The sequence below is a fragment of the Corvus kubaryi genome, unplaced genomic scaffold (assembly GCF_017639235.1).
Source record: "Corvus kubaryi isolate FWS band 111438036 unplaced genomic scaffold, C.kubaryi_AGA036_p1.0 37385, whole genome shotgun sequence".
Taxonomy (NCBI): Eukaryota; Metazoa; Chordata; class Aves; order Passeriformes; family Corvidae; genus Corvus; species Corvus kubaryi.
Window position 1 is genome coordinate 25650543 of NW_024581127.1, and position 11215 is coordinate 25661757.

An 11215-nucleotide genomic window follows, 5' to 3' on the forward strand; every position below is an offset into this window, starting at 1 on the left:
CCGCGCCAGGCACCGCCCCGCCGAGCTCCCGCCAACAGCGGCGGCAGCGCCGCCCCGCCCCGGCCCCAGCCCAGCCCCGCTCCGCTCCGCTCCGCTCGGGGAGCCTCGGCTGCAGGGCGGGGCGCAGGGGCCTGAGGGGCGGCCCCGCGCAGGCGCCCGCCCGGCCGCTCTGAGGGGAGCGGGTCGGCAGCGCCCGGCGACTCCGAGCCTCGGCCCTGAGGAGCGCTGCTTCCCAAATCCTTCACGTTACACCCACTGTTATGGTGCCTGAGAGCCCACAGGGCTTCTCGCAGCGCCAGGTTCCAGCAGCTCAGCAGGGCAACAGAAATGAGGTTTTGCTTGTCTTTCCCGTTTTCCAGGCCCTTGCTTTACAGTATTGTGGTGTTGCATCATCCAGTTTTAGGTTTAGTACACTTTGTTTGCATATAGCGTTTGTATTCTTTTTAATTAATTGGCAGGTATTCTACCCGACACACCCGGAACAGTTAAAAAAAAAAAAAAACCAAACACATTCAGGACAGAATTTATGTCTTGAGGGAACAGAGGATGCTTTAAAACCACGTTTGGTTTTAAACCTCACTTGGCTTCGCTGCTACAAATACCGTCCTTGTGGGATAATCCACAATTGTTCACTGTTTTGTGAAAACTGTATTCAAATTGTATTAGATACTGTAATTAGACTGCAAAGAACCTAAATAACCACAAGGGACTCACATATTTTATGCCTAGCTCATTTAATACTAAGGTAAGTGGCTTCCGAAGGTACTCAAAATTTACTGCTATATCTCTAGCTCTTTAACACCAAAGGTAGCAGACCTATTGATGTCCATCCAGGTGGTTTCTTCAGCCAGGGGGATCTGCTGCCTTCTTGGAGGAAGGTAAACAGAAAGTTTAAACTTTGCATGAAAAAGCAGCATTTTCTTTCCAGTTCCACTGCTGCAGAGTTAACATATGGTATAAAGACAAAGACCTCATGGTAAACAGAGGTGCCTGACCTAGATTATGCATTCAAAATTATGAGTATTTAATATAGTACATGTACAGTAGAGAGGGAGCAGAAAGTGAGTGCAGAAATGCAGAAAGTAAGTCATAAAGGCCTGAATATATAATATTTTAATTCTCACCCTGTTAATGAAACAGCAGAGATAGAGGAGTATAGGCTACTATTTTCATTTAAATGCATTTTTTCCATGCATCTAATAGAGCCTGCCTCTGAGAGATTTTTTTGAATTCTGTCTCTCTGCATACTCCGGATCCAGAGCTACTAAGCCTTTGATGGTGTTCAGAACTGTGCTTATCTTCCCAATTGTTTTATTTAAAAAGTGGAATCTTCTGCTACTCTTGGGGGGAAATGTGGAAATCAGTAATAGTTTTCAGAGAACTGTAACAACAATGTTTTTAAATCTGTTCAAAAATGCTGTTAAAATTTTGGTAACCAGATCACTTTTACAATAAAAATGCATGCTTCCACATGGAAAGGCAGGACATGCAATGGGGCTACAAAACCCTGAAAAAAATGCCACATTAAAAATATGGAAAAACCAGACTTTCCAGAGGCCAGACCTTTGATACTTCAGTTTGACATATTTCTGATTGTGGTATATATTCTATTTGATTTTACATTCACACAGCTGGATTGCACCAGACTACAGAGACAGAGCAAAGGAGGAACACTGGTATCTGGCAAGAAAGGAGACTTTCTCTCTTTCCCACCACCATAGCCCATGTCTCGCTGTACAGATGTTACAAAAAGTGATTGCATCTGGAGTATCCTTGGGGTGTTTTGACAGAACTCAAAACATTGCAGGTCTTTTCAGACACTGAAGGACAATGAGCAGGAAGTTTCTAGCATAGCCTTTGGGTATTTGCTGTATAGGAATATTTGCTGTATAGAGAGGTACAAGGACATTATTTAAGTAGACAACATACAATACTGTTATGAAAATAAAAGTCATTACATGTCTGTCAAGATAGAGATCAGGGTTTAGCAGACAGTAACTTCTTCTGTGGCCATCAGCTGTGGTTTACACTTTCCAAGCCTTTAAACTGCATTGAATAAATTGGAATAAAAATGTCATTGGAGGGACTATTCTTCAAGGACAGGAAATTACCTAAATAATCGAATAGGTTTTTTCCATAATTTTTTGTTGGAGCTTTTATTTTGTGAAAAAGGGAAATTGGAACCATTGGCTGAACTGACACTTTAATTAATCAGACTATTTATTTAACTCTGTTCAGCAGGTGGTGTAGAATAACTTTCATTAGTCCCTGACACTCCAGCGGAGCTTGAGAACCTGCTGAAATTCATATTTCCCACAATGTTCTGAAAAATGCAGAAGTTTCACTGTATTTTCTTAGGCTTTTTGCTGATAGCCTAATTTTCTCCTAATATGATTTATCTTATGAGTGACCAAACTAATAGAGAATGCTTATACACAAACTGACAGAACTAGAAGGAAATTGTTAAAAATATTACACTGAAAGTTAGGTAAGTTCAGCCTTAAAAGCTGGAAGAAAGTTTATGTAGAAATCAGCAGAAAAATGCCAACCTTCTTTAAGAGAATTTCTGCAAGGCCTTCTAGGGACTGCAGGCTGAGAGACAAATATTTTTGTGGATATTGGCAGGAAATACTTTGCAGCCCTCATCCTATATAAATAATGGGTGCACATGTAATAATTATATTCTTATGTGGTCGAGTAATAGAATATTGATGAAGGAACTTTCTATTAAGGATGATTTCTCTGCCCAGTGTAAAGGCAAGTATTGTTACCTAAGGTGAGACCAAGATTTAAAGGTTGATAATTGATAACATAAATTCAAACTATGCCCAGTTCGTGCTTTACCAGTTAAGTACTATATTTTTATATGAAGTACTATATTTTCACCTATGCAGGTCAAAATTTCTAGGAGAGTTGCAGATAAAATGCCCCAGAGAGGACAAGCTACTTTTATTTTGCCTCACATTTCTGAAGAAGAAGTGGCTCTTCTGGTCCTGCTAGCCCAGCTAGGGGCTGACCCTACAACCCTTTGTGTGCTGGCAGGTGGAGGAATCCAGAGTATGAAACACAAAAGCTCACTCAGAAAAGGAGCCCTGAAATATATTGACCACTTGCTAAAATTCAAAATTCTATCTACAATCTAAAATATGAATGTAAGACAAGATCAGGAAGTTAAATTACTATTATTTATTGCAATAGTGCAAAAAAATGAGTAAGAGCTTATCATTTAGGGATAAAAGAAGAATTTACAGTAATCTTAGAATAGTAATCATAGAATCATAGGATCACAGAATATCTTGGGTTGAAGGGACCTGAAAGACATCTTATTCCAACTCCTCTGCCCTGGGCAGGGATGTCATTCACTAGACCAGGTTGCTCAAGGCTCCATCCAACTTGGCGTTGAACACTTCCAGGGATGGGGCATCCATAATTTTTCTGGGCAACCTGTGCCAGTTCCTCACCACCCTCTGAGTAAAGAACTTCTTCCTGACATCTAATCTAAATCTGTCCTCTTTTAAAAATTTAAAACCATTGCCCCTTTTACTATCCTGATCTGTCTGTGTAAAAAGTTGCTCTCCCAGCTTAAGAACTTGTAGGAGATCAAGTGCAACCAGAGGATCTTTCTGACCATCACCAATTCCCTCCTTGTAGAGCTGTGTACAATCATATGCATTATTATATTGATAAACACTTAAAATTTTTGGCTTAGACTCTACTGGCTTTGTTGGGGACAGTTAAAGTTCTTCACAGTAGCTAGTATGGGGAATTGTGTGGGAATTATTTGGCTCTGTTTGGGATTTGTGCTGAAAACAGTGTTGATGACACAGGGATGTTTTAGTTACTGCTGAACAGTGCTTACACAGTGTCAAGGCCTTTTCTGCTTCTCATCTTGCTCATGTAAATTATTCCATGCTTTTAACATTCAGGAAGCAGAAGGCACAATGTGAGGTTTGAACAAATCTGAAGATCATGGTAGGCAATCACTGAAGTAAGGTCCCCCTGGAACACTGTGCCTGAAAGGGATAGTAAGTGTTTTTGAATTATAAATATGGGGTTATCAAATACAAGATGTGATACATATTCTGTCTTTCAGGGTAAATGCTTTTAGAATATTGTATCCAGCTACAGTGTCCAGTCTAAGATAAATTGCACATAGTTCAAAAAAAATGTTGGGAAAATTATTAAAGATTTGGGAAAATGCTGGTTGAGACTTCAAAGATAATTTATTCACTTTATTAACTGGAAGTTTGTGAGTTTAACATAAACGTAGTATCTAAGACACTTTATAAAACAACATTTTCAGCACACAGTAAAATTATACAGTACAGTCACAGCCATCAGTGTATATTGATGTATGGCAAATCTTGAAGCCAAAACTCGACAGAATTAGAGTTTTATTTTAGCAGTGAAAATAATAACAACTGGAACAACTTTCTGAAGGTTAATTTTCTAAAAGATGGGATCTGCTTCATATAATAATTAATTGAAGTCTTATCTTAGTCAAGCTCTTAGTTCTCCTTAGACAAGCTCTTAGTTCTTTTTTTTACTTTGAAGAGCCAAATATAGGTGTTTACTGTAATTCCTCCCACAATTATAATATATGGTTCACAACATTTCTTCAAATTAGTCCTGGAGCTTTTCACACTAAACATGATAGAAAATTTTGCCCTTTGTTCTCCAGTATTGGTGTTCTACTTGGAAAAGATAAAGATCAGTACATTCTTTGAGATCAAAAAAATGATTCTGTTGGTAAATTGGGTAAGGTGAGAGCACTGAACTGTTTCATTTAGTGAACTGCATTAAAATGTGGCAGGAGGAATGTACAAAAGAAGAGAAATATTCCAAAAGAGGGTAGGGAATGTCAGAGGAAAGCAGCATATATAGCTTACATTTATTGGGCCAACTTAGCTGCTTTCTATTTTATCTCTCCCAAAAAAGGACTAGGTGGTCCAAAATTTTCTCTGGTAATTTCTGCTGTACAGAGGGTCTCCCACATCAGTGTAATGCTGTGACTGTCATCAGGGGGTGCTTAAGCATATTTCCAGTGTGTAAGATTGATTTTTGGGTCTATAAAAATGCTGAGCAGGGAGTGGGGTGGCTGATGTTCTGTGAGGAATGAGCAGCTCCTGCCCAGCTCTGGAGTCAGCTGAACACGTGGATGTTGTAAAGCACCTTTGCCCAGCACCTGCTTCTAGCTGCTAAGCCTTAGGGTGGTGTATCATGCCAAGGATATTGTACCATTGCCTTTCTTTGAAACATGAAAGAAAGACAAAGGTCTCAAAGGCTTACAACAAGCTGGGTTAGGGCCTTGGAGACACCCACCACTTTGTGGTGTAAAACGGCTGAGATGACCTATAGCGATCGCATCTTCATAATGTTTCGCTGTGTCTGAGGCTGCTGTTCCCTGACGCTTTATCAAACATCACCGCTACCATTATCCACATTGCCCCTTGATCCTGTTTACTTCTATTGAGCAAAGCTAATTAGTCACAAAAGATGAGAGTTAAGTACCACCGAAAGGGCAGCCCAAGCTGTTGTTCAGCCTGTTTACACATTCAGTGAAAGAGGTCATGAACAAAAGCTTTCTTACATCCCGCCAGAGGTTTTCAGGCAGTTTGACTTCACAGATTTCTCTGTTTTCCTTGTTTTTCCTTTTCATCAGTCTCTTACTTTCTTTTGCTCTCTCACTTTCTACTCTAGAAGTCTTCCACCCACACTACCCTGTTAACTCAGCCTGGCTGTGCCCAATCTGTTACTTTAGAAGGACCCATGGCTGCTTTTTGGAGGCTTTCTCCAGCCCAGTTGCTACTTGCTCGTCCCCTCTTTTTCCAGAAGTAACCATGACAGCTTGTGTTGAAGTCCTCAGTGCAATTTTCAATCTCTGTTCACTATTTTCTTCGTAATTAAGTTGCTGTTTGAAGCAAATACAATTATACACCATGAAAATGTGATGGCCCCTCTCAATAATTGTAAAATTTCATAGCGTAAACTCTTTTTTGAAAATTTCATTTAAAAAATCACATGGTGAGTTCTATGAGTAAAAATTAGGATGCCAATCAATTAACTGATTCTATCACATAGTTTTAAAGAAGGAAAGAAACAGGTGTGAGGTGCCAAAAAATCCAACGTCTTACTGTAAAATTATTTATATCCTCATTGTCTGGAAGCTTGAGAGTCATCACAGCAGTGAATGAACTCTTTTCTGAACAAGGTCACATATGTATATACCCTCCAGTTAAAAAAATTACCAATACTCGAATAGAATCCACATTTAGAAGTTTCCTGTTGAATAGCTGCTGTGCGAATTTAACTGCTGGATTAATTCATTCTTAGAGTGGCAATGAATATTTAATTCCTATCTGTTTCAGTGAGATCATCAAAAGTTCTATTGCATACAAGATTTATTTAATTGTTTATAGAGGACATATAAATCTATTTAAAATAGAGAGATGTATGATCACAGAAAGATGAAAAGAGGAGCATAAACAGATGGTGTGTAAGATCATGATGATAGTTTGCACTAATATTTCATTCAGCAATGGAAAGAAAAAGCTATAGGCAGTTCATAATAACTACAGAGATATAATCATCTCCAAATGTGCAAGTGACTGTCAGATGCTAAATCCACCATTAAATCAAATGGTGTTTTTAACATGTTATATGTCATGGTGGTTTTGTTTTTAATTATCCACTTAATTTCTGTGGGGATTAATAAAGATAAAATTTTTCAAAGTCTTGATTCCTCTTGCCTTTAGCAAAAAGAAAATAACTTCTAGGGATAAGAGTTGCAAGGTAGAGAACTTTTATAGTAACTGGCCACTCACAGCAAAGAATTGTAATATGCATGTTATGCCTGCATGACTGACTCCTGTGCAGGTAAATAATGATGAGTTACTCTGGCTAGCAGTTTCTAGTATTGTATTCAACCTAATATTGAAGTGGATATGAGAGGAGGCAAAGAGTTTGTTCGTAAAGAAAAACTTATTCACCCCCAGAAAACCAGATGCAAATGTAAAATAAATCAGTAACAACCAAAAGCCACTGGTTTGCAGTGTCTCAGGCAGTACAACACCCTGAGCTCCTTCCTGAACAACAGCATTTTGTGTCAAACTGGAAACAATCTTAATTGTCAGGGGCCGCTGGCTGGGTACAAGGCACAGCCTGATGTGCTGCTTCACTGTCACTGAGGGTTCACTGCTGGCAACCCCTGAAGGTGCTTGCTGTACCAGGTGGGTGAATAGGGCTGTAGCACACGGAGAGAAGTCTTGCCTTGGCACTAAATTCCAAATGACCCAGTGAAGTTGACATCCAGCTGTTACAGGTAAGGAATGACTATTGCATGTAGGTTATAATATTAGCATGTATGCTGCAAAAGTTAGTATCTGTGATGGTTTAGTACTTTAGATGATAATTGTAACAAATTTTAGTATATTAAAAAAAAAAAAAAAGAAGAAGAACCTGGTCATTCCCAAATTTTGGATACAGAGCCTTATCCAGGACACCTTGACAAGCAGCTGACAGAAGGAATTCTCCTAATCTCACAGGCAGGGGCAGAAAACTGTCCATATTCATTGTAACAAAGTATGAGGTTCTGGGCACTGTATCTTGGCTCCATTCTCTTTGATCTCTTGATGTCCTCACCCATTTTTTTCCAGGGCTGTTGCTGGGAGTGCTGTTATAAAACAAGATGCAGGGTATGAAATTTGTCCCGTGCAAACCCTTAAGAAAATGCTCTGAGCTAAAGAAGAGTCAGAACAATGGTTATCAAAATTAAATGTGAAAAGCTTGGAAAGAGAATGAACATTATCAGTCAGGAGTGAAGCCAAACTCTAGTTATGAGCCACTTTCTATGGAAAGCAGGTTATTCCATACTTACCTGCTGTGGGTTTCTTATATTCATGCAAAGGTTAGGTAGTAATCACTGTCAGAGGTGAGATTTGTGTAGAGGAGCAACAGGCTGCATGAACAATGTCAGAACCAATGCTTCTGGATTCTCTCACATCCTTAGCCATTTGTTTGGAAGATGTTAGAGTGGATACACAAGCAAACAGTTCTGTTAATAAAGGAGAATGCTCGCTGCCACTTGTGAAATCCAGGGATTTACCTTGCTTTTAAACTGCTTATATTTAATTTGAATTTTCCACCACCTTGGTAACCAATGGAAGAATACCTTGACCCATGTTCTCTCAAACAGAGCAGTGCCATTGTTAAGAGTGGCCAAATTGTTCATTGTGCTCTGATCTTTTTAAATGAAACAAAGGACAGTTCAGTCTTGAGTTTATTCATTACTAACACAATAGGCCACTACTGTACTCTTGTTTTTCTCTTTTGCTCTCAGTCTACAGCAAAGTCTCCTAGAATTAACTTCTTTACATATAGGGACAGAATAAATGTACAAAATTTGCATGTGGGCTTAAAAGATGCTACAACAACTGAAAATATGTTTATTGATTTATTGACCTGTTTTCCTCAGGTTCTTTAATGCTATGCAGGAATTCTTTTCAAGAAGATTTTTCTTCTAAAAGAAATAACAGATGGGGAGGGAATAAAGTGCCTATATGGAGATTTATGTACTACATAGATATTTGTATTCGATAAACAAACAGAGGATTTGAGCCAAACTTTTAGGTGCCTGGAGGTAAAGAGGCCCAGTGGAGCTATGACACTTCTATCACTCAATGTACCGCTCCATAACCATTCAGTTTATAGTCTAGTTTTAACAGCAAAATGAACTGCAAGTTTATATTTCTATTTTTATTTATTTGCTTTATTCCACTGTCTTTATATATGCTTGCACAACTACAAGAAATAAAGATCTTACGTTAAAAAAACTTTGCCCCCAACAATGCTCCTCTGTCGGCGATTGAATGACGGACTCAGGCCGGCAGGGAATCTGAGTCCTTTATTCAAAGGAGCGAGTTGGTTTTATACACTTTTCTAAGGCACAGTATTTCTTTATATGGCGTGACCTATCCCGTGTTGCCACATCAGTAACACACTTCCTTTTATGGGATGATCACTCGCTGTTCTCTCGTCTGTCAGTCTCCTCTCCGTAGGGGTCTGCCGTGTGACACCTCCTCCCCCCAGGGTCCATTGGAGACAAGCTTCTCTGTGCCACCAGGTGCTCCTTTGTTCTGTCATGTGCCTCTGCAGGCAGGTTTTACAGCTCACAACCTAATTCTCTCTTGTAATTCCCCATACTCCTCAACATCTAAGACTGCTTGCCCATGGGAAGGATAGAGTCTGTCCTTCCTGGTTTCTTCACAACCGTGTAATCCAAGAAGCTATCGATTTTATTTTATTACTCTGCTTCAGTATTGCCTGACCTCAGTGATCTCTGCCAGGCACCTGTCTCTTGCGCTTCAGCTCTGTGCTGCCTCTTGGAAGTTCACCTCTTACTCCCTGCAGCCTACGTGATCTGGAGCAGCAACACAAATTTTTACAGTTTTGACCATGTGTCACCCTTGTATATTTTCTATCAGTCTCCTTTGTCTGGCCGATCTGCATTTCCCTCCTGGGCTTTACTGCCTGAACTTCAGGTTTCCACAGACTATAAAGAGAGAGTAGAGCAACCAGCTCAGATTTACACACCTAAATTTTCACCTAAATGTCCATGGTAGCATCTAAGTGCAGGTATCTGTGTGTAGGTGTCTGGCTTCCCAGTATTGGTGGGGAGGGATGCAGACACTTCGGGAAGACAATTCACTTGATTTAGTTTAGAGGCCTGTCCAATGAGGAGCTTAACCACCCTCTACTGGTGCCTGGTTATCTGCACAGACTGCAAAGAGAACTGCGAGTGACTATGACTTAAATGCTTAACTTCCAGAGGTATAAGCTTAGCAGGTGAAGCTTACGCAAAACCACCTTTAAAGCACAAATACTACTTGTCCTCAGATGCTACTTTACTTTTATTTACTCTTTTTTTTTCTACTGCAAACCCTGGGTAGTAACCTGGTCAGCAGAGTGCTTGCTCTTCAGCAAGAAATAAACCCCAAGGACAACAGGACATGAGCTCAGTGCATGGAATCTCAGCTGGTCGGCTGATTTGTGCAGAATAAGGGATCCTGCATCTTCTACCAGATGTGTCAGAAGGTAAATCCCACAGTCTGGACTAACTTCATCCATATTTATGCCATTCTTTTACACTCTTCTCTCTCAAATTAATCCAGAATATAAACTTTTCTTGCCAGTACAAATTATTATCTGAAAAACAACTGATATTTTTCTAAAAACTATGTATTTTGGAGAGAAAAAAACCAAATAATCTTTGCACATGAACTGAGGGAGAAACAACTACTTTTCTAGAAGCTGCTTGTCATGATGCACCAGAGGAGCAATTTGTTGATACCAAGCATTGCTATTTTCTGATGTATTGCCAGTCATAAATGTGATTTTTAAGTGGTTTACAAAATTATTGCTGTGGAGGGCTCCAAAGCACATTGTCCTTGACAAATATAAGTGGTAATTAGACACAGTGTTAAGGACTGGAGGTAAATGTTCATCTGTAGATGTATTGGGGATATGGTGTTCTCCAGAGAAGCAGACTCCAAACTGGAGATTGCAATGCCACTTAAAAGTACAAGTGGAATCATGAGCAGAAGTTTTTTTTGTGGAATTGCTACAAGCCAAGTAAATGATCAGTTACATAGCAGTGGTTATACCAAGTCACTGCAACACAATTTTTCCTGATTTCTGTCCCTCCCATATGCAAGATAATTGTGTGATTATATGAGGAGGAAGAACAAACTTTTCAATATGTATGACAAAAAGATGCACTGTCTTCACTTGTGTTGTGCATATTACCTCTTCCTCTTTGAAGTTCTATGAGCTTACTATACTCTCTTTTAAGTAAATATTTCCCAAGGCACAGAAACAAATGAACTTGCAATTTGAAAGTTTGCAGTTTAACATGGCATATAACCCATAAAACCAGGATATGAGATGATTTTTTTAGAGTATGCAATCTGAGGTCTAGTAATAGAAAAGGCCCTTTTTTTGTTAAATTGACAGTGTATATCAGATGCTATGAAATGCATGTGAAGAGTTTCAGAACAGGAGAATGTTAGATTCTCAACAGTGGAAATTTCCTTTGGTTTTCCACAGCACAGAAAGTTGAAGTTGTTGCTTCCTTGGTTGTGTAGTTTCATTACCAAAGTGTAGTTGGCCAGAGCGATCCATAAAAAGAGATACAAGAAAAGCAATTTTTTAACACATC